Here is a 24,192-nt window from a genome sequence, read left to right on the forward strand (position 1 = left end):
TTAGGACAGATATAACTGAAAAAAATATCAATTTCAGATTTTAAAAAGCACTCAACCCATTCTTCTTATCAAAGGAAAAGTTTTTCACGAACAACAATAATCTTTTTCTGTGAAGCATATTTTGCAGATGAAGAACAATCAAAAGGATTGTTTTTTGAACTCTCCTAAAAATGTCCCAGTGTAGCTCTTCTACAAATCAAAAACTCTTTCCTTAAGGTACAATCTGTCAGTTTAGCAGGCCCACAGACAGGATAGTTCATCTCACTGGATTGTCTCATCTGCTTGTTTTGAAAGGATTTGACTTGTGGTTCCAAACTTGGTAATCCATAAGAAATCCAACTTGAAATATCATTGAGCCCACACTGAAAACAACAATTCACATGTTGTTAGTATTTTTACATGACTGATAATATTCACAGATAATGACAAGGAAAAAAGTAAAGAATTGGTTAAGTGTGTGCATGCACAACAATGTTGCCAAAAACTACTGAGAGATTTGTATTGTCAGCACTAGCCCTTTCTAAGAAAACCTAATGGTCAGAATAGAGGTAAGCCATAAGATATAAAGTAAATGCAATTCATTAGAAAAGCCTGGGATTTTTTAACGGTTGGGTTGTGATGGGTATCATCATAAATGAGCATACAGAGAATTCTGGAATGGTATTTTTGATAACATTTATGGTGCCTATTTACACATCTGCTATTCACCGACTTCTTACTCCAGCACACATTCTCAGGGGTTTTCCTCTGCTTAAAAAACCCACTGTAATCCATTCTAAACAAACTTGCCAGAGAAATTCCTCTTTCCTGCCAGTGTAGAGATAGAGGAGTGATAGTTTTCTTACAGGATGCAACTCTAATTACTGGCCTTGGAAGGGCAATATAAACTGTACAAAGCTACTATACACCTACTGTAGACTTACTGTAGAGCTAGTGTAACTGAATTTCTATCAAAAAGCTGTCCCATCAACAGCATTAATTGTTTCCCTTTCAGGATCCAAGATTTTACCAATGCAGTTCAAAGCCACCACTGGTGCACAGGCAAAATACTGAGAATGTTTCTTATTTTGGGCAATTCCATAGTCGGCTTTTTCTGACAACTTCATGTCTAAGTCTTTATCTCAACCTCGTGAGCAAAGGATTTGTGGTTATGATCCACAGATGTCAGTGTCCTCACATGGCATGGCTGCATTTTCATTCCTTTCTGTTTGTTTTCACCACTGCAAGATTTATGTAGTGGCATCAGCTGTAAAAACAGACTCTTAGGCTAAGAGGCTGCAGCACAGGTTAAAGTCAGCGTTAAGGAGATTGTCCAGGAGCAAAGCAGTCCAAATCAGAGTTACAAGAGCAAAGGTACCTTAACACCACCTTCTTGTCTTTTCTTCTCCATGTGAAATGGTGTGCCAAGCATTCCTCAGAATTCATCAGCTCTCCCATGGTAACCAAGGAAGAGAAACACAAACAAAAAGTCACAATAAAATGTTTTAAAATAACTCTAAAACATTCCTAACCATTTCTAGAACACAGTATATACAAAATAGGTTGTGGTGTTACAAAGGTTTTCTATTGCTATTTGCATAATATTACAAAACTTAGCCACACAATACATTGATGTTGATTGCTTTCTTTGATTTTACTATTTGAAAAACAATGCAACCAAATACAGAGAAAACTTATTTGTATGGCACATGTAACCTGTGTAAATTTGGGATTTCATTGAAGTTAAACTAAATAGAGCTTGTTGACTTAGCTTCTCTTTAAATATAGGAGATATGCATTATACATTTAGAAGTTAAAACAACACACATCTAAGACTTACTTGCCACTGAACTACACCAGTTTTGTGTTGATTTCACCAGCATAAATAGGTTGTGATCCAGTTGTGAATGAAAACAATTCAGAAATAAATTCAAATAAATTCAGAAAACATTACAGTAAGACATTCTGAATGGACCATGGGCAAATTTAAATTATGGCATACTTAAAATAAACTTCAATATATACTTGTTAAAGAAAATATAACTTATTGCGTCTTTATGTTTTTCAGGTGGTTATTACTTTCACTAATTATTATTTAATATTTATATTGCAATGATGTCCAGAAGTCCCAACTCAAATCAATTTGAAATCCACTATTTGAGTGACTACCTGAGCATTTAATAAGCAGAACTGCTTACTCCAGAGGCATTTCAGTGTATTTCGTGGAAAAGTGGAAAGAAAGGATCATAATGAACAACACTGGTAAGAAAAGAGAAAAGGAGCAATTAAACCCTATTACTCAGGAAAACTATGTATACGTTGTTCAGACCACTGAACCCTTGAAAGGGACAAACATAGAGGTGGCTGTTTCACCAAATATTCTTTTGGTTTAGCTGCATGTTGTTGCAGTATTTACTCGTGTTCCTGTTTAAATATAAAAATAGAAATTAAAATGAGAGGAGTTTGGGCTTGATGTCCAGCGTGAAATTGTGCATAAATGATTTGTTTAAATGTTCAGTGGGATCAGTTGCATAGTCTCACTTGAAAGACTCATTATGTAACTCTGTATTTTGTACTTTGTGCACTTAATCTGTAATTATTTGGTAACTGGGATACCAACTCTGGGAATTAATGTTGCTGGGGACTCTGCTGAAGCTGTAATCTAAATACTGTCCTGATATTTATAGCACTTTTAGATAACTTCTGGTATTTTCTTAATTAGTATAGATGTATCTTGTCTGTACAAAATGTATTCAGGAGTGTGGTCTAGTTGGCTAGAGTTTCAACAAACTTTGATTTCTGATGGCTAAAACTGTAATTGAAAGAGTATTTTACATTGAAACTAGCATTAACAGCTATGGGAGATTCACCATCTGAGCAACAGCTGCTATACATTTTCCACACCCAACCCTTACTGTGCTGCATTAATAAATGCACTGGGCAATTTGCAGTAAACTTTGGCACAGAACATTTTCACATTAAAAAGTTATGATAATTCATCCTTCAAAGAGCCTTGAAGAGTTCATGATGGAGGACATCCATTACAGAGATGTATTTCATATTAATTAAAAGGACATGTTATTTGGTATTGGACAGGAATGACCAACTGTTTGCAAGAGACTAAAAAATTAGTAAGTTTATTGTAGCACCCATGTAGTGCACTGTAGTGAGATATCCTAAATCTGTTGTCAGTGGGAGTGAAGTTCTCTTGCTTGGCCTTAGTCCAAAACTGACTCATTTGAAGAAAGTGGCTTATCCAAATAAGAATAATTGGATGTGATTCAATAATTTGAAAAAGATATATATATATACATACATACATACATACATCTACTTTTTTTACGAACTGATGGCTGTATTTAATTCAGTTTATTTAGATCTAGGCATAGACGGTCCCCAAAGCAGGGCTGTATGCTCTGTGATGATTGAGAGAGGGTTTGTAGAAAAGTAAAAAACCAGTGAATATTCTGACCCTGGTAGAAATGCATGTTTATTTTCTGTATCTGGATACAAACTGAAGACTTGAGCATAAAATTGCCATATAGAAGTGAGAAGTTCAAATAAATAACAGTATTGTTAAACACTATGAATTTTTATAAAAATGGGATCAACTCTATGTTTTGTTGCTAAAGTTTAAACCTTCATGCAAAGCCCTGTAAGAAACTGGATGAAGCAACCAATGGTCCCGAACAGGAAATACCAATTGAAAATACGTTCAGGGACTGGTGGGGGTGTAAAGGACTTTCCACATCTAGTTGTATGCTAAAATGAAGGGCAGGTTAATACTAACATGACTTACCATTTTTCTTTGCTCAATGGTCATATAAAACATGATTTTTTAGTGTTTTTTCAATTTATCAGTAAACAGATTATCATCATAAAACACTATTCCATCTCAGTTGGTGGCAGTCCCAGTAGAGAAGCCAGGGATTAAATGAGCGTGAAAACAAAACTACCTCTGTCCTTAGATGTGGTCTCTGCAGAGCACAATTAAGGAGCATAAGGTGAGCAGCATGTACAAATCCACCCTGCTGTCAGCTCTGTGTGCTGTGCTGTGGCTGAGCAGAACTCTAGGTTCCAGGACTGTTAAGATGGCATATTGCACACACAATAGGTTATCAAATACCCATTTCAAACAGTCCAGGAAATTAAACAGAAACCCACTTCTACCAAGGCACTGTTGCCATCAAACTCACACTAATGCCGAAGCCGTGTGACCCACAGTGCACACACTGGCTGCTTTTCAAACGTACTTGTACATGGCTCTGTCCATCAACAAGCATTTTCAGTACCATTTTTACACTGGTAGTGTTGAAATACTTGGAAGAGAAAATACAGCCGCGTTCCAGGGTTTACGTGAAACAGTGTGACCCTATATGCGGCTCTAATTGTTGTTTGCATCGCAGTCGCTTGTAGCATACCCAGGCACCAAAGGCGTGGGTGCAGGCGCTCAGGTTTTCCCTTGGGTGTGTTCACTGCCCCAGACCCTGGTGACTCCAAGTCAGGCAGTACGAGGTGCGATGGGATGGGATGAGATGGGATGGCCTGGTGGCGTGAGCCATCACCTCAGTGGTCTGTACAGAGGGAGTGCGACCACCGCATTTGGAAGATGAGCCGCTTACAAGGGAACTTTTATCACTGGGGACTGAACTCGCCTGTGCAGCCAAGGCGCCCCCGCTGAAGCCGATCTGGGACGGGCCGTGCTGCGGTGCCGCGGCGGCAACAGGCCCGGCCGCAGCCATTGGGGCCGGTGGGACACGGCCCCTCACGGCACCGCCCCCGCCCCCGCGCCCCCACAACCCGCCCCCCGCCGCGTCCCACTGGCCCTGCCACCTGTCCCTCACGCCACTCTTGGCTTCTGATTGGCTGCGGCGCGGCCCCCGGCGCGCGGCCCCGGTAGCGCGGGCGGGGGCGCAGGAGCGCGGCGGGACCCGGTGCGGCCGCCCGCCAGCTCGCCCGTCCGTCCCCTCCTCCCACGCACAGCCAGTGCGGGCGCGCCCGCCCCCGCCGCGCCTGCCCGATCCCGTCCCATCCTTCTCCCTCTCCCCCTCCGCCTCCACCAGGTCCTAGCCCGGGCCCCACTCCCGCCCCGCCCCTCGCCCGCCGCGGCTGCAGTGCCTCCCCCGGCCTGCCCAGCGGTGTGCGGCGCCGGCAGCAGCAGGGGCGCGGCGGCTTCGCCCGCGGCCACCTCCCCTTCACCCGCCGCGTGTCTGCCCAGGCCGCTCACCCCCTGCCCACACTTACGCCGCCTCCCCGGGCCCCCGCTGCCGCGGCCGGGGAGGGGGGCGGGAGAAGGGGAAGTGTGCGAGAGGCGGCGGAGCGGCGGGCAGGTGAGGTGGTGGCCGTGCCGTTCCCCGTCCGCCCTTGGCCGCGGCGGCGGGCGCGGGTGTGCGGGGCGGCGGCCCCAGGCGGGGAGCCCATCGCGCCGGGGGCCCGGGCGGGGGGCGGCGGGGCCGGGCCGGGGAGGGGTCGCTGCTCTGTCGCCGGTCTCGGAGCCGGGCGGGGCCGGCGCGACGCGGGGCCGCCCGCGGGGCAGAGCTCGGCGGGGGCCGGGAGGAGCTCGGCTGCGCTGCCGCCGATCCCCGCGCACCACCCGCCAACTCCCTCGGCCTCGGCGAGAGCTGTAACGTCCCTTCTCCCCTCCCCCCTTTCTCCTCTGTTCCCTTCCTCCTTAATGAGAAGAAAACGCGATTGGATTTAATGTATTTCCGTGAGGTCGGAAGAAACTCCTGCCTGCTGGATCTGGTTTAAACGCCCCGACAGACAAGGTACACTAAATGGGAAAGGCTTGGGGAGCAGCAGCAGCAAAAACAACAGAAAAATCCTTCCTCTGCGAAGGGGGTGGGGAAAAAGGAAGGAGTTCACGCTTCATTTTGATATCCTGTTTTTGGCCTTTATTTTTCTGTTTTCCGCCTTGCATACTGTAGCTGCTTTTTGTGTTTCTCCCCCTCTCGCCGAAACGCTGCCTGTGTGAATGTAGTCGCTGTTTTTATGGAGGCTGAGGAAAGAGTCTGAAGAGACCGAAAGTTTTTAATCTCCTCGGACACAGAAGTTTCTTTGTTCCGTCCGAGAAGGTACTGAGCTGAAACTGCTGGACTCCCTGACTGCTACTTCAGCTCCTTCCCTTCCAAAACGTTTGGTAACCCTGCGAGTATAATTAACTGACTTGGAAATTAGAAAGTCCTAAAGTAGGAGGTAATATCTTTAATCGAAATATCTTGAGGCTTCGTGCTCCCTCTGTCTGCCTTGGTTTTTTTGGAATATGGTTAGTGCCTGCCTTGACTTCTTCAAGGTTGTTATTAAATTTCTTTATAAAAATATGCCCTCCTGGTCCTCTGTAAATGTTGCAGTTTTCCCCTTCGACTGCTGCCACCACCCATCTTCTTCCTCTTCACCCCCTCTGTGTTTTCAAGGTGACGTTGGACTGCCTGTTTTTCAGCTTGTCTAGCAGAGGTTTGTACTGCGTGCTGATCCTTGAAAAGTTTATCTTAAGAACTTTAATTTAAAACAAAATACAAAATAAAACAAAACAGCTAACTAGTTGCCTGATTTCCTGCAAGTAAATGCAATTGAATCTGCGAGTTAATGTATCCTTGTTCGGTTTTGGTGACCACTTTCCCCTTTATAATTATTGAAAGAACTTCGTTTTGAAGCTGTTGAAGGGGAAACTAAATGTAAAGTTTTGGTGTAGGGTTTTGTAGTGCTGGTACTCGTTATGCCGACTGACTAGTTACATGTAGTGAAGGCAATATTGCTCACCACAGGTTTGTTTCACATACCTCAAAGAGGCAATATTGGTTAGTTTTCATGGGAAGGAATTTCTGTTATTGTGAAGGTTCGGAATGGGCTAGAAGCCTTTGCTCTGTGTTAGCTTACTTGAATGTTTGTTCCTGTTTGAGAAATTCAAAAGCAACATGTTTGTCAGATAGGATGTGTGTGCTTTGGTCTCTGAAGTGTCTGACATGCATCAGTATTTGTGAAGCTTGGACAAAGTAATTTCTGTGCAAAATGTTTAATACTTCTACATGTACAGTTCTTTTAAAATATTGAGTAATTTAATATTTAAAGAAAAAAATTAGTAATCCAACTCCATGTGTTTAATATACTGTGAGGAGAAATGTTCACATTAATTGCCTAAAGTGGTTTCAGTGATTGATAATAAATAAATGATTTGACTTCCAATTTATAGACTTACCTTTCTGTGCAGCAGTAAGGGTTGTTCTCAGGCATCAGAAAGGTCTGCGCAAAATAAATGGCAGTGAACTTTGGTTTCCTTATATGGCTGATGCTTGGCGGAAAAGCAATAAAGTCTAAATAGAGTAATCCTTTTACAAAGAACGATCCGTTTCCAGAGCTGTGTTTCAGGCCCAGTAATGACTTGAGATTCTTGAGGGGAGGGTGAGGAATTGTAGCAGTGCATGACAAATTTAGTTGTAAACCACTATGTTCGTAATGAAGGCAATTTTGTTTCTTTTCAGACCTTTTGTGTTTCTCATGATGCACTTGATATTTTTCAATGCCATGGAGAAGAATAGTTCCTTGTAGTGGAGGCACAACTTTTTACGCTAGTGTTTTGTCACCATGGTAGCTCTGGATAAGGCCCTTTTTAATGATGAAAGTGTAATTCAGTACTGCTTACAGCTAATGGTTATATCATAGAATGCCATTCATGTCATTAACATAGTTTAGGAGTTATGAAGGGACGTGTTCTTTCCTGAGACCAACGATCTCAACTAAAAATCAGTCTGACATGACATTCATCTTACGGACAAAATTATTTAAGTTTATGGATGGTAGCTCACGTGCTTGACTCAGCACTGTTATAGCTACGTATCGGAGGCTTGGAGAAACGTTCTTTTGGCTTGGATGGCTCTTGCTATGAATTAAATTAAGCTCAAGTAAACATCAACAATTTTGAGAAGGTATGCTTGCAATCATGGAGCTGAAAGTTACAGCATATGGCATAGTATGGAATGTGATTATCATTAGGATGATTATCATAGTAGTAAAAATAGGAATAGACCTGTCTTATGGAGAAGCTGTGCAGTAGATAATGTCGAGTGTAAATGTAGAGCTCTGTAGGGTATCAATTTGCACATGAAGTTCATATAGAGTTGATGAAGGTGCTCCATGGAGAAGATAATGATTGATAGTTGCTTACTATATTGAGCTGCTGGTCTAAGAAAACAGTGTTATGATTTATTCTCAGTGGAATTTGTTCGGAATCTGTAGTTCTAGACATAAAGAGCCATGCTTGGAAGATCAAAGCTAAGGAAAGGCTTAATCATATGTAACATAGGTTACACGTAGCATGTTAGCAGGAGGTTCTAGAAATAGAAGGGGATGAGAGCAAATTCCTCAACTTGGCTTTCCTGTAGGGGTGTAATGAATCACTGGCTGTCCGCTTTGTGTTCTTGTTTTGTTTTTGTGCTTCCTGCTCCCAAGCAAAAAGGAAAATCTTTTAGGAAAAATGCTATGTAAAGATCAAATGGTTGATATGTCATAACTTCAGCATATTCTCCCTATGGAATAACCTGATCTGCCGAAGGAATTCCTGACATTTAATCTACGTGGAGGAATTAGAAATCTAACCTTTTCCATATGAGTAACTAGTTGAGTTGATGGAAGAGCTTCTCCTATGCATATGAAAATAATAGACTGTATTTCTATGTGAGCATGCAGATGTTGATGGTGACAGTTGATATAGATAGTTAAATAAAAATTACCTGAAAAATGAAGATTTATGAACTTTGCTATTTTACTTTGTCAGCTTTTGATTAAGTCAAACAATGTGTAAGACAGGACTTTCTGTATCAGAATGAAAATGTTGAAAGTAACATGTATCGGTTTGAGTAGTAAATAGTCTGTAGGTAACCATGTATATGGAGTTTTTTAAAGAATTTTTTTTGTTGTGAAAAGATTACTGAAATACAGCTTTCATGTCCAACTAAATACAATGTTCAGGTATTGTGAGTAAAACATGAAGAATGGTAAGATTAGAAAGTATGGATACTGGTTTTTGGAGACATTTATGTATCTTATCTTCTGCCTATGAAAAATGGAAAAAATTGTTATTGCTAAGCTGGAATTAGTGGTATTTTTCTTATATAGTAATCTCAGGATAATTAGGCTTTTCTGCTGCTCATTCTCATTAGTTACCTGTTCTTTTTGAGATATTTGTTTCTCTTATGCTTAAATTTCAGTACAGGCATTTGAATTATTAGTCTCTGGACTTTCCTTAGAGGGAATACAGAAGCATCATATTTCAACACTAGGTTGCACCTTCCATCCTTAAAAGTACATTATCATTTCTCATAACTAGGGAAAATAAAGCCAAATAAATCTCTTAATTTGTGCTAAACAAAACTGAACTGAAATGTACTTATGATGGAGAATATCAGCATTGCAACTGTCTTCCCAAGAGTAGTTTAAGTTGAAAAGCAGATTACTTCTTTCTGTATCTGGAACTGATTTGTGGATAGTTGATACTAAGTAATCATTATGTGTAGAAACAGTGAGTATTAAATAGAGTCTGAGGACAATGTGAGCAATCTTGGCTGCTGTGGCTATCCTGGTAGTTGTAATACCAGAAGGCAACCAAACCTTTGAAGGCTCAATCTTGTTAGATAGGATACTTGGTATTCTCCTCCCATCTTTATCCACTTCAGTAGATAGTGAATGGGATGGCCCAGAAAGCATTAGCTGACAAGTGTTTTACACAGCTTTGATTAAGGAAGGAATATTTTATGCCTCCCTCTGTTCTGTATCTCCTCAGTGATTAGCACAGACTAAACACTAAAGATTTCTTGTGACAATAGGGACAATTGCGGTCCCTGGAAGAGGAAAGCTACTGGAAAGATGGTGGTTCCAAAATACACTTTTTTCATAGTTTCTGAGACTTAAATATCCAATATTAAACACTCTTGCATCTTTTGTAAATAGAGCTATGTTTTCTCAACCTTTTATTTCACATTTTTGTATGATTTAATTCTACAAGTATAAGGCTGTATTACATATACAAAGTAAAACAACTCCCAAAAGCAAATGTTCTTTAACATTTCCTTACTTAGTTATACACTCTAAGAAGAAGAAACTGTAAATCCAGAAGAAACTGTTGATCCATATCTTCATAGTGGCCAGTTTGGAATTCACTGGGTGCATGCCTCTTTCCAAACAAAAAAGTCTGGTACTCACACTGAATTCTGCAAGTTTGTGTAGTTCAATATGTACAGTGTTGTGCTTCATGTCTGTAGGCCCTGTCATGAAGTTGGCTGGAGTGGAATGAACACATATAGATGGACATGGTCCAAGCAGTGTATGCACTGTCCATTCTGGACTATCACATGCTTTCAGTGGGAGAGAATGCAGCTATTTTGAGTAGAATTTCCTTTCTAGGAACAAACAGGTAATAAAGGAATAGTTGTTTTAAGAGTGTTGATTCTCTTGAACTTAAAATTACACTTCTGAAACGGGTGGTTAGGGTAAGGTTTTCTTGCTGTGAGCTCCTAGTGCTAAATGGCTACTACCTGTGTCAGTTGTCTGGGCTTAGCTTTAGGAAAAGAAGAAGCTCTGAGATGGATTAAAGTGTTAGTAAAAGTTAAAAATACTTGAAATAAAATGCTTAGAATTTAAGTCTTAATTTAAATGTTTTCTTTTTTCCTGTGAAGTGGCCAGGGCGCTATTGTCTTTGCTGGGGAAAGCTCCAATGCTGCTACGTAAATTCAAAGTATTTGAAGTTCTGTTAGTATGATAAAAGCAGCTGCAGAAGGATGGTCTTGGTTTCTGAAGTACTGTGCTTTGAGTTTTACTGCTTCCTTTGGACCCTTCTCACCAGTTTTCCGCTCTAGTTGGCACGAGACGTTCCGGTAGCTGCTGTGTAAGGGGTTCCGTCTTCCCAGGCAGTTCTGGAAGAGAAGTTTCATCTTCTTCCCTAGTCCTCTCTCCCTGGTCATGAGGTTTGTGATGAATACACCTGTGGAAGTTAGCTCTTCAGGCTTCCTTGCCCTCCTTATCCTTGGGGTTTTTCAGCACATACCTGCCAAAACACCCAAGTTTTAAGATGCAGAGGAGAGGGCATGGAAGCTTTGAGCTACATCAGCGCATCTACAAAAATATCTGAAATGCAATGCCAGATGCCTGTGCATATCAGTCACAGATTTGGTCATCAGAAAGGACTCTGGGTGTCAGTGTAAGGGTTTGCATAGTGGAAAGTGTTTCCAGGCTTGTCTGGAAGACTTCTAGTAGATTGCTAAACTTTAAGAGCTGTTGCTTTTCCCCCAAGATATTACTGTACTCTTCCTTTATTCTCCCAGAAGGGAGGGGTGATAGCTTAGAGGATTAACATTATTGTCCACAATTTTGTCAAATTACTGCAGGTATTCTGTCTTTACTTGCAAGTAACCCTGAAGATAAGATGGATTTTTGTGTTTGAAACTGGATATTGGAGAACATTTACTAATGTAAATTGCAGGTTTTTTTTCCATTGGGAAAGTATGATGTTTAATAATCTGCATGTGCTTGTGCACACTCGAGGTTAAAACAACAGTTGTATTTACAAGGTTCAGGCTTGTATTTTCAATAAAATTAAACTGGAAAATATGTCAGCATAACAATCTAAATCTTTTGTGTCTTAAATGCTTTGTAAATGCTCACTTTCCGTGCTTATGCTACTGAGTGTACTTAGGTGTTGAATTTACTTATTTTCCACTTTGGGCTGTGAGATGGGTGTACCTGAAGGAGGAGGTGAATGTGCAGACAGCAGATAATGTTCGCTGGTGCCCTGCTGCTGGTATGTTTGCTTGCTGTGGCATGTTAGTCTGTGGTGACCTGGAATGTGAACTTGGTAGTTGGCTCCTTTCAGGAGAGCATACTCATTTTGGGTTTCTTCTGGTCACATAATCATATGTGGTGCCAACCCTGGAGCTGCGGGTCATTTAATTCCTGAGATGCTCTATATTTTTGGGGGATTGGCAATAAAGTTTGTCACTGAGGGAGAAAATTGAAAAGTTCATGTCTTTCTGATTCACAGCTATTTAGTCTTTATAATGTCTCTTTCTGTTGTGCTTTAGTAAACTTACACAGGTTGATTTATTCTAAGTAATTGATGAGTTTTTAGTAGATTTTCTTGGAGGAGTTACAAGCAGAGGAAATGGAGTATAGAGAGCTAGAAAACAGTATTTGGAACAAACCTACAGTTTTACTTGTGACTTCTGTCGGGTCACTTTTGTTGGTTCACATATCAGTGTTGGGAAATTATTAAAAAAAGGAAACAAATATTAGGGATTGTACTCTTAATTAAGAAGAGGTTAAAAAGATGGTTAAACGTGTCTGTTTCCATCTTTTTTCTTGGTGTGACAGGAAGGGAAAATGAATTGGAACTCATAATGTCGATCCATCGGGCTAAGATCAGAAACATCGATATGAGGGGAGGAAATAACCCTCAGAACTTTACTCTTTTACTGTAGTATTATTTCACTATAGTGCATCTTACTTGTCTTTTAGGAGAGCTTTTTCCCCTGAACTATATTTTGTCAGGAACTGACCTTTCTGTGGCTATTAGACAATACTATTCTTCCAGTGTGTTATTCTTAATCTAGGTGTTATGGTTTTGGGACTGGTACAAGATATTTCATCTAACTAAATGAAAATATAAATAATACAAGTACTAGAAAAGCAAGATGAAAATTGATTTTAGTAGACTTAGATGGGAGAATAATTTACTGTTGGATGGATTTGTCAACTTTTCAGCAAGCGTTTATTTTGTCTTGCTTTACTGAAGCAAAGCAGAAGAAATGCTGAGGATCATGGCATTACTGTGTGCTTTTGCAATGGCGCTCTTACTAGGGACAGACAGTAGAGCAGGCAAACATATCTGTGGAATTTTTCGTGTGAATTCTGTGAGATCTGTGGGAGAGGTGTTGTCAAGATTTCAAATGTCCTGTAGTCTTTCATGGCATCGGTGTTACTGAATTGGTTTTGCAGCACCAGATGGTGACACATCAAGGGAAAGATTATGGCCTTGTCAGTGGAGCAGGTTAGAAGAAAATGTTACGGGATGGGAGAGAAAAATGTCTTTAATCAGTTTTTTTCCTTCTCCACTTTCTTACTTTGCTTCTTACTTTACATAAACCAACCAATGAAGAACAAACAAATTGTTCCTTAACTTTTAAAAACGGTGCTTTTTTCATCTGTGGAGCAAGTCCTAGTTTATTTCCCTGAATTTAAATATATATTTGCTTGTTTTAGATCCACAGTTCAGTTCACCCATCATTCCACTGATGTTAAATCTTGAAGTGTTAAATTTCAGCTTCAGAGTATCAAGTATCTACTGAGGAATAACCTTCCCTCAAAATCAGAATGTTACTCGTTTTCCCCAATCTTGTATTACCTTGCTTTTAATCTTGGAGAAGTCTGAAGAGAACTGGGCACTAGGCAATTCAAATTATTTGAAATCATAGCTATGAAATGCTCTGGAATTCGTACATTGTGCTCTTCAGTCACTTTTTCCTATTCTGAGAAAAAGAGGGTGACATGTTAATAGCAAATCAGTGTGGTTCTGTCCCACTTTTTACTTCAGTAGTGTCAAAGGAGTATTTTATCTCTATTTTTTATTCTTGCAGGAAAGCACAGAATGTCAGAAGTTAAGTAACACTCTAAGTTGGGTTATTATTAAATCAACTTCGAATTCAGTTTTGAGGCTATAATTAGCATTGTGATGAGAAGGAAGACTTTTAGTTCTACTTAAACCTCCTATCAGGTGGAAAACTTGTTTTTGACTTCAGATAGTGAATTGCAGTACTTTAAGAGAAAATGTACTTAAATATAGTTATCTAAATTCCAAGTTATTCTTAAAATTTTTATTGTAAGCAGAAAACTATTATTCTTCCCTAACTAAAGAGGCAAAAATACTTTGGAAACTAAAGAGGAAAAAATACTTTGGAAACCATTCAGGAATAGCTTCTGTTAGTTTTGCTGTATCAATTGCTTATCTGATCTCCAAAATGCCTGATGTAGTAAAATAAAAATAGCAGCTCTTTTTTCTTTAATCATCATCCATTGACTTAGAGGAGCACAACGCTAAGTAAAGAGAAAAATAATGTAGTACAAAAATACCAGCTTAAATGTTTCATCACTGTGTTGGGAGTGAAAAGAGATTATAAACTGGCAAAAATCAAATGTGCATTGTGAGAGAAAAGCTGATTAAATAGAGGACAAGAATAACAGTGCTTAGCCACATGGAAGATAGAAGAGTGTTGTAGTGAGAAAACCATAGCCAGTGCAGAGAGGAGTAATTCTGGTGCCTCACAGGTATGAACAGCTAATTGGAATGTATCAGGAGCTGCATATCAGTTGTAAGTTAATGCAGAGGAAAACAGTAGACAGGGGTGCAGTTCAGGGGTTCTTTATATTTCCAGGACAGGAACTCTTAAAACTACTGAGAGTAATGTTTAAAAACCAAATTGGCTTGTTGAGGTGGATAGCACTTAAAAGACAGAGACCTAAGTGTTCTTTAAAGGGGGAGGAATTATAAAGTAAAATGGAAGTCCAGTTCTATATACTATTTCTCTTACGTAGTAACTTCTGTTAGAGCACTGTGTAGTCTTTTAAGTGTCAAGGTGGTTTTTTGTGGTTTTTGGCAGGTTATATTTTTTTGCAATCTGCCTCATTCAGAATGAGGAACGAGTATACATACTTGCATGTTTACTCTGTGAATGTGTTTTCCCTTGTGTTCTGTGCCCACGGGCTCTGTGTGACCTGTCTGGGTTTGTGCAGCAGTGTTTGTTCTGGACACTAGGTGGCTACAGGGTTTGGAGTGGGGTTCCCTCTGCCTCTCCCATGTACCCAACATCTGCTTACTTTGTATCTCAAAGTGTTACGTTGTCTGAGGCCTGCTGTGTTCTCATGACTTCTGTCCTTTGATCCATTACAGCTTCATGCAGGAATTCTGCCAATTACATTGTGAGAGGAAGCACATGTAAGGCAGGGCATCAGGGGCTGTTTTGTTTTTTTATGTAGACCTCACAGTCTAGCAAACAAAAGAATTAAGTAACCAGAAAGTTTATGATGAAAAACAGTATATTTTTTATTATTATTTTTTCACCTTTCTGTTTTCATTTTTACTGAGCTGTTATGTGTTGCAGATTGCCTGAATTTGTCTGCAGGCAATTATGTGGAGAGTTTAGCTAAAGGATGAGAACTTTTCTTGGATATTGAAATACTGTGCATTTACAGCAGCACAGCTTGCTTGTCAAAAACCTTTGGGATCTGCTGCAGATGGCTGCATAGTCTTAAGGAGTGGCTTCCTGGCTGCATTGTATATGAAGTGCCAAACACTATGAGAGCAGTTTTGTTCTGGAATGCCAAAATACGTTAAATCCATTCAGGAAGCAACATATGTCAAAGTAATAAAAATATCATACTCATGTGAAACAGTTCTGTTTTTCAGACCTATTTTATCTCCTGAATTAAGAGTTTAAAAGGACTTCTATTGTGGATAATATTAAATACCAATTGCTGACTTTGAGCATTTTCACTGCTGTTTGTTTCCCCATCCCCTATTTTTATTTTGGTTCACATATGCCACAGAAGGAAGTTGAAACAAGCAATCTATCAATTGGGGTTCTGTATAGGAAAAATAAAATTACGCTTTTCTCCTTGGAAAAGGCCTATGCACAGTATACATTGGTGGGTGGTTTGGGGTTTTTTGGTTGTTTGGGGAAGTGGGGTTTTTGTTTGTTTTCTTTTTTGATTTTTTTTTTGGGGGGGGGGGGGGGGGAGTTGTCTTTTTGTTCATTTGCTGGCTTTTCTGTTTAAGGCTGGTAGCATATGTATGTCTTTACATCACCATGAGAGATGTAGGTAGTTGCTTGATGCTGCAGGGAGAAAACCAGGGTTGATGAAAATAAAAAACGAGCAGTGAGGGATTTTGTTTCTGTCCAACACCTAATTCCAACAAGGTCTCAAGACATGGAGTAAGAACATTTACAATTAGTAGCTCCAAATATTACAGGATTTTATTATTATAAAGAAACAAGCTGAAGGCCAAGCACTTTATGTTATTTCTTGTTTTTGAAGGAGGTGGTAGTCACATTCTTTTCTCCTGGCTGGAAGTCAAAAATGTTAAAAATTGCATTGACAGAAAAATACATGTGTCTCTAGAACATGTGGTTTCATCTGATCAGTTTCTAACTCATATATTGTGTTCATTTTTCTTACCCGAGATAATTTGAAAGCCTTAATTTTATAGCTGTCTTAAAGCCAGAAGAATGAAGTATGTATCTTTTAAAAGTATTTTTTCACGTCCTTTCTGAATGCTGTTTTTGTCTTCTTGTCTTTCTTTGCTGTTTGTTTTTCTTTTCAATCACTATGATTAGACATGGAATTAAAAATTAACTTTGGTGAACAAACTTGCATAACGTCCTCACTGTTGTTTTGTCTTGTGTAAGAAGTGAGACATCCGTGAAAGAGAGGAGAGTGAGGGCAAGTCTTCTATTTCCATAGCTGAGGAAGGCATAGATTTGTTTAAACCAAGCATTTAATAATAAAATAGGTTCACGTGAAGCAGAGGCCATAATTATTTTAATTTCTGTTCTTTCTTTGGGTGATCTTAAGAGCTCTGTTGTAAAGCATGATTGGAAGCTTGGTATGTTCCTCTCTCCTGGATTGAAAGAGGAGAGTTTTTTCTCTGTTTTAAATTTTGAATTCCACTCTGAGATTTTCCCAGTCCCATGGAAATGGTGCCATCCTTTAAAGTTGTGTTCGTTTGCTGAGAGATGTGGTAACTTCTGTAGTTGCCTCTTTACATCTAGGCCCAAGTCAGCTGGGTTATCATCTGTTTTGTGGTTTTTCTGATTGTCTACCAGTCTTACCTCATGGTGATAGACTGATCTCTGCCTTCTTTCAGGTAATTATGAGGAAATCTGTAGGAACATGTTCAGGTTTCCTCTGCAGGTTTCTACCTCCTCAGCCTTCATTCTCATGTGAAGTGTAATGTTCCTGTTCATTCTAGTCATCAAATTCTGTTTTCTATGAAGGAGCAGTGGTCCTGTGAGCAAAGAGAGGCCTGACCTGCTCAAGCACAAATAATTTCAGTGTTTCTGCTCATTTCCTGGGGGTCATGGCTACAGCAGTGTTCTGTAGCTATTGAATTGAAGGAAGTACCACACAAAGAAATGTTCTGTCAGGTCTATATTTTCCTTTTGTCTGCCTGTGCATCTGAAATGTAGTTCCAGTGTACCATGGCAAGTGCCTGTGGTTGTCCCCATTCTCCCCCTGCCTTAAAGCTGTCTGTTATTTCTGCTGAGACTGGCCTGGTCTGCTGACATTTACAGTATGAAATATCAAGTTAAAAACTTTCTTGCACTTCAGCCCTTGTCATCACTAGTAACAGAAATTAATTTTCAAATGGACTGCATTCATCTGTGTGTAAGTGTAAGTGGGTTCTTGTCTGGTTCATGTGCCTGTGCTCATGTTGGACTTGCTGTTATGGTGGTGTTAGTGCAGTTCCACAAAGTCAAATATTAACACCAATTTGGTTTTGCTATTTTGAACCTGGAAATGTTGCGAAGTGCTGTATATTTGCAACAGTTATAGTATGTTGTCTTTTCACAGTCTTTGGCCAACCTAAACTTCTATCAAAGCACTGGCCATTTCTGGTTTTAATACAAGTAAGGCTATGGCATCTGGGGAATTCTTTTTCCCTCCTTGCTATTTATTTCAGTTTTTTCCTAGGATCTTTCTGTGCTGTTGATGACATTGTAAATATCTTTTATACATCTCCATTATGGAGTCGTGGGGTTTTATTTTTGGTCATTTTTTAAGGTACTTTTTAACTTAATTTTACTCTGTGATTTCATTAACCTTGATGTATAATTGCTGTGACTTTTAAAAGCATATTGACTATTATGCTTAGTTTCATGCTTTCTTGTGGCTTCTTCCTGAGTGTGTCCCTTCCCCATAGTCTCTCCAAAACCTTGATAATGTTGACAAGAGCAGACCAGAAGACAGCATCATGGAATAATATTTTTTTTTACATTAAAAACCCCTGTTTCTATTTCGCTCTATCAGGATTTACTGTCGAGTGTGTTTTTCAGGTCTGTGATGTAGGTGACTCTTAGTTAATCAGTTAGTAGGAGGGACTGTGGAAGAATAATTTGGCTGAGAAACTTGGATGCACTGTAGGTATTGGTTTTATCCATACCAATTAATAGTCTTGCTTTATATTCAACACTTAAAGGTTAACAGAATCAGTTGTATTTCATATAGGCCAAATCACCTTTACCATTAAGATTTGAAGTAGGTTCCATTCTGGTCTAAGTAATGGGCATCTTTCTGCTATAAAGTGGCAGCTTCTGATGCTCTGGGAAGCCTGAGGTGCATTTTATGCATCTTGAGTTACTTTTTAAGAGCCGTGGGTCAGATGAAAGATACATCTAGATCAGTGGCACTGTTGTGTATATAAATACCTATTGACAAATCTACAATTTATCTGCAGATCTGTTCAGTGTATCAGTTTGTATTACAGATTGATATTCACTGAATATTTTTCTAAAAGTTTTTTTAACACGCCAAAGTGAACAACTGACACTTTTTATCATTAGACATTTTTGACAGGGACCTTCTTGTATCGGTCACTTTGGCATTTAGACAGGTTTTTCTTTGGTTGAAAGAAAACAAGTGTATTTAAATTTTTAACTTACTGTGTTGGGATTGATGGTCTGTATGTATTTTATTCTCATTCTCTCAAGCCTTTTATAAATTCAAAGCATTGCTCTCATTGTAGGAAAGGAACTGACTTTTTGTTGCAAAAACATTCACATCACTCGCTGAGCAAGGGTGTCTAGCAGTTAAGACCACATCCTGTAAATATTTCTTTCAGTTCTGTAGAACACAACCTGCTCATACATTCACTGTCTGGGCCATAACTATTCACTGAACTGACTTAGCATCTCTGCTTCTTCTTGATTGCCTGTAGATATTTAGCATGGTTAATAATTTTTTGGTTTTAATCATTCCCCCCTGCAACCTCCACCAAAACTATGAATCCTAGGCAGACTAAATTATAGAATGTGATGGACATGAATGAATTTTGCCATCAGCATATGCTGTTTTGGTCATTAAATGTGCCTGCATATGGTTTTTTATACATCTCTTTTGTGCTAAGAGAAAAATGCCAGTAACAATGACAATTATGACCTTTACTTTGAAGAAGTCTTAATTTAGGAAGCCTATGGCTAAATGTGTATAGTCTTACATTGTGCTGCAGTGTGTGTTGTCTTTGCTTCTGGTGTGGTTCTTTGTGTCCTGTGTGAAGACTTGATATTGAAGGTCAGTGGGTTGATGAGCAGGCTGATCTAAACACAAAAAAGTTCTCCGCTGATGTCTTACAGGATTAGGCTTTTTGGATCAGTGACTGGTTGGACCTGTGGTATGCTTATGCAAACCTTGGATTTAATAAAAGGCAGGTGTGAAGGGAAAGCAGGGATTACACTTTCTTCAGCAGACTCTAGTTTGAATTTAGCATAATGGAGACTGACTTACTTTTTGAGTTCCAGTTGCTCTTTTGGAATTGTCTTTCACTTAGTTACAGTAAATGTAAATGTTACTGTTCATCATCAATGATTTGATCCTTAATAATACGTCCATAAAAGTCAAAAGTGCAGTTAAACCCCCAGTTTGATCTCTTTTTGGGCAGCTTTAAAGTGTACCACATCTCCTCTTTCCTACTTTTTCTTGCCGTAGACAGGTTAACTTCTAAGACTTGAGAGAGTAGCCTGGGAATTTCGTGTCTATCTGTAAAATGTTTTTTAATTGTTAGAGGAACAGGAAATAACTAACTCAAGAAGTTAGTTAGTAAGAACTCAAGTTGGAGAAGGAGAAGAAACAATGAAGTCCTTTTTCTCCTAAAAGCTACCTTGCAGCAAGAGCACTTGCTTTTAGAATCATAGAATCATAGAATCGATTGGGTTGGAAAAGACCTCTGAGATCATGGAGTCCAACCCTTGGTCCAACTCTGGTCCATTTACTAGGTAATGGCACTCAGTGCCACGTCCAATCTGCGTTTAAAAATCTCCAGGGATGGTGAATCCACCACCTCTCTGGGCAGCCCATTCCAATGCCTGATTACTCTCTCTTGAAAGAATTTTTTTCTGATATCCAACTTAAATTTCCCCTGGCAGAGCTTAAGCCCATGCCCCCTTGTCCTATTGCTGAGTGCCTGGGAGAAGAGACCAGCCCCCACCTGGCTATAACTTCCCTTCAGGTAGTTCTAGACAGTGATGAGGTCACCTCTGAGCCTCCTCTTCTCCAGGCTAAACCCCAGCTCCCTCAGCCTCTCCCCACAGGGCTTGTGCACCAGTCCCTTCACCAGCCTTGTTGCTCTTCTCTGGACTCGCTCCAGCACCTCAATATCTTTCCTGAACTAAAGGGGCCCAGAACTGAACACAGTACTCAAGGTGTCGCCTCACCAATGCAGAGTACATGGGAAGGATCACTTCCCTGGTCCTGCTGGCCACGCTATTTTTGATACAGGACAGGATCCCATTGGCCTTCTTGGCCACCTGGGCACACTGTTGGCTCATGTTGAGCTTCCTGTCAATTAGTACCCCAAGGTCCCTTTCTGCCTGGCTGCTCTGCAGCCACTCTGTGCCCAGCCTGTAGCGCTGCATGGGGTTGTTGTGGCCAAAGTGCAGGACCTGGCACTTGAGACTTACGAACCCAGTCTCTTTAGTTCCAAAGGATTTCTGGTGGCTTTGTATTTTTGTCTAGAGACATCATTTGATTGAAGTATGTAGGTCAACAGTGTGTGAATGCTGTGCCTTCAGATTAGGCTCAAGTCTAGTGTGAATGGAGAACTGACAGGTGAGGGGCAGTCGGTATTGTTAGTAAACACGTTGTGTTATGTATTGTTACAAGCAGAAGGAGGGACTCAAAAATGTCCATTGCTTACCATGTGGGATGCCATTACAGTATTTTACTTTTTGATTTCAGATGGGCAGTGTAGAATCACCTTCATTTGTGCAGGGATTAAAAGTGCATCATAATTTAGGGGCAGGGGGTGGAAGAATAGAGGACATTTAGGTTCATAATTCTAAGTTCTTCTGGGAAATTTGCCACCTGGGTGTGGAGGTGCTGTGTGTCTCCAGAGTGGGGCATGTATGGCAGCCTCATGGGGCTGGACAGCACTCATGAAGTGCAGGTGGCAGAGCTTGTGATCTTTCCCTCCTCTTTCCAGAAGGGCCAAGCCCATACAGCGTGGAGGAGTTGACACTGATGAGCATGAGGTAAACAGAAACAACTGGTGCCTGTGGTGTTACCCATTTTTTACTCTCTGGTACTGTGCTTATCTCTGCTTCTCTGATGAGACTAGAATGCAGTGGTCTCTAAAAGCACCAGTGAGTAGAAAAATTGCTTCTTGTTATCTGAGTTTAAGTTGCTCCTTGCAATGGATTTCTTAAAGCCATTACATGAGAAACCTTTAAATTGAGTTGTATAGACTTTTTCCTTCTTCAGGCACACCAGCATTTTAGCACCAGTTACATCTGCAAGACAGCTTAGCTGGGCATTGCCTTCTTACTGGAATAGTAAGGAGTCATCTGTACACTTCTGAACAGAACCTTAACCAGTCAAGCTATTTCCCATGACAGTAGTTGTCTGTTTGTATGTCCTGCTCTTTAATCTGCAGAATAAGTGCTTGTCTTGTTGATTGGTAAGTATTTGATGTAGCACATCAGGGGAAGTAGTGATTGTTGGAAGATAATTTCTTTTCCTAGGATTCAAAGATGGAAAAAAATCTCAACAGAATATATTAAGTGCCAAATTATCTTGAATATTGTATTTGAGAAGATAATGTCTGTATTAGGCTTTTTCTTTGAAATTATATAGTGCAAGGATTAAGCTATACAGGATTTGGAGATAGTGAATTCTTTCCCTAAGGTAGTTTCCAAATTATGATCTTCTGCATGCTTGAGAGGAACTACTGGAGTGATACTAAGTTCCATGGGACTTAAATTTTGAAAATGTGGTGCGGAGGGTTTTTTTTACTGCCCCCACCCCAGACTGAAAATATGCTAAGATTTTTTCTTAGATGCTTTTGTAGTCTAGTTAAAAATTAAAAAACTGAATTGTCTGTTGACCTTGCAAATAAGCATGACACAATTGCACATATTTGTCATGTTCCCTTCATATGTTTGCTTCATTTGGGAGAGTCTATCTATAATAAGGATCTAGAATGTGTTAAATTGGAACTGACTCTGAACCTGAGGGCGAATGTATGTGTGCAGTTTCATGTTTGTATTAATTCCTCCCCCTCCAAGGGTGTGTGTGACCAAAATATTATCAACTGTATTCACTGTTCCTGTTTTTTTAAGTTATCTTTCTTCTGGATTTTTCAACTTAAAACACTAGTTTGGGTTTTTTTGATGCTGTAGTTTTCATTTTTTTGTGGAGGAGTCAGAGACTTCGAGGGTCTGAAGTCTAGTTTCAGTTCATGTGTCATGTCTTAAAATTCTGTCAAAGATAACTGTATATATACTTATATTTATTCTGCTGTGTGATTAGAATTTTTTTGAAATGCAGTATGGTTTTCACCAGTGTGGTAATGAAGTGAAGTCCAAGCTGATTGTTCTCTGTCCTAGCAGCCACAAAGGTTGTAGGATACTGTGTGCATGGGATGATTTTGTGTATTGAACAGCCCAATTCCGTCTAGTTCTGAAAAGTCCTGGTTGTTCATAACTCTTTTGCAATGTGTTCATATGTGGTATGGATGCTTTTTCATATGCTGACCTGCCAGTCAGGGATTTGAATTGGAATGGGTTGCTGGTATTAATTAGGAATTATTTTAATTAAAAATTACAAGTCTGTATTAATGAAAGAAACAGAAATTGGACTATAGCCTTAATTCTACTTACCTTCTACCATGTTGTGGGGAAGAAATGTTGGCGTAAAAGGTCATTCTTCTATAGATGTGTAAAGTTCTTACTTGTCTGCCCCACCTCAATCCTTAACTTTTGGTGTCTGGGTTCCCACTGAGCACTTGTGTCATGGATGCCAGATAGTCACAGTCCGGAACAGAGTCAGCTTGTTCAACAGTCCACTGTTTATCCATAGGAATGCTGCGTGTATCTTGCATCAAACTGAAGGTTTAGGTTTCCTCAGAAGAATGCAAGATGAGAGAGGGTCTTAATTAAGAGCTAAAAAAGCTGTTCCAGGCTTTACATCATAGACTTGCAGTTCCGGGATGTGTATGAAGGGAGTTCCTGGCTAGATATAAACTTGATTTAATAGAATGCTTATGTTAGTATTTTCAGTCATACAAAAATTTTGGCTGTAGGTGGGATTACACTAGGAAGATTTTAGAGCGAAAGTTCTGGAGCCACCGCTGTAAAGGGACAGTAATGCAACTTTTTTTTATTCCTGAGAAGCCAGGAAAGCAAAGTCTTCAACTCTGGCCTCCTTCAGAGTTTCTAGCTGTGCTGGCCATGACATCGTGAGGGGCTGATACCAGAAATGTTTTGGAAAAGGTAGCTAAAATCTGTCAAACAGTTGTATTAATATGGAGGATTTAGGGCTTGTTAAATCTGAGTCTTCTGGAAGCGGCAGCAACAGTTACTTAATAATAATTCTGTTGCTGCTTGTCTTAGAAACTTTAGGAATCACGAAACTCCAGTAATTATGAAACTCATTTTTATGACTGTATATGGAATGCTAATCAGGATCTGATCTCCACTGATCAACTTCTAAGTATAGAGTTATTAGATCCTTTCTCTTTTTTGGTGGGATGTATTTGCTGTTTTAAAAACAGATGAAAAACCCACTCTTCTGTAGTTTGTCTTCTTTTTTTTGGCACTTTATTTGAACTGGCTTAAACAAATGTCATCAAGATGAGGCTATGGGTGTGTTCCACATGCATCTTAGATTTATTGCATTATTCCGGCCTACTAGCCAGGACCGCATTTTTAAACTTGTATCCTCAACATACAGAGTATATGGCAGTACTCCACAAAAGCTCATGTGGCAGAGTAAGCTTCTCACAAATAGATCCAGCTACTTGTAAGCAATTGTCTCCACTCTTCCCATGGCTGTGGCTCCAGACTTCCAAGAAAACCTCATGTTAAGCTAAATGAAAGGCAGCTGTCAGATCCAGTTAAAATAATTGCAGCTTTTTTAAAAGGCTCATCTGTTGCAAGAAGTTGTATTTTGCCACAAGGGCTGTGG

The 24,192-nt window shown here is 39.9% G+C and overlaps 1 protein-coding gene across 11 annotated transcripts in view; it reads left to right on the forward strand.

Annotated features, from left to right (window-relative positions):
* Positions 1-5,051: 5,051 nt before the first annotated feature.
* The window catches only part of ERBIN (erbb2 interacting protein), a 121,094-nt gene continuing 101,953 nt past the window's right edge, over positions 5,052-24,192 (forward strand). For 9 of the 11 annotated variants that reach the window (XM_071580325.1, XM_071580327.1, XM_071580326.1 and 6 more), the window contains exons 1-2: positions 5,052-5,309; positions 5,662-5,747. The gene's annotated coding sequence lies outside the window, so the exon portion shown is untranslated. Of the gene's footprint in view, positions 5,310-5,661; positions 5,748-6,082; positions 6,175-24,192 lie in introns of those variants that run through there. The other 2 variants (XM_071580334.1, XM_071580329.1) reach the window with 2 other exon arrangements.

The sequence above is a fragment of the Pithys albifrons genome, chromosome Z, assembly GCF_047495875.1.
Source record: "Pithys albifrons albifrons isolate INPA30051 chromosome Z, PitAlb_v1, whole genome shotgun sequence".
Lineage (NCBI taxonomy): Eukaryota > Metazoa > Chordata > Aves > Passeriformes > Thamnophilidae > Pithys > Pithys albifrons.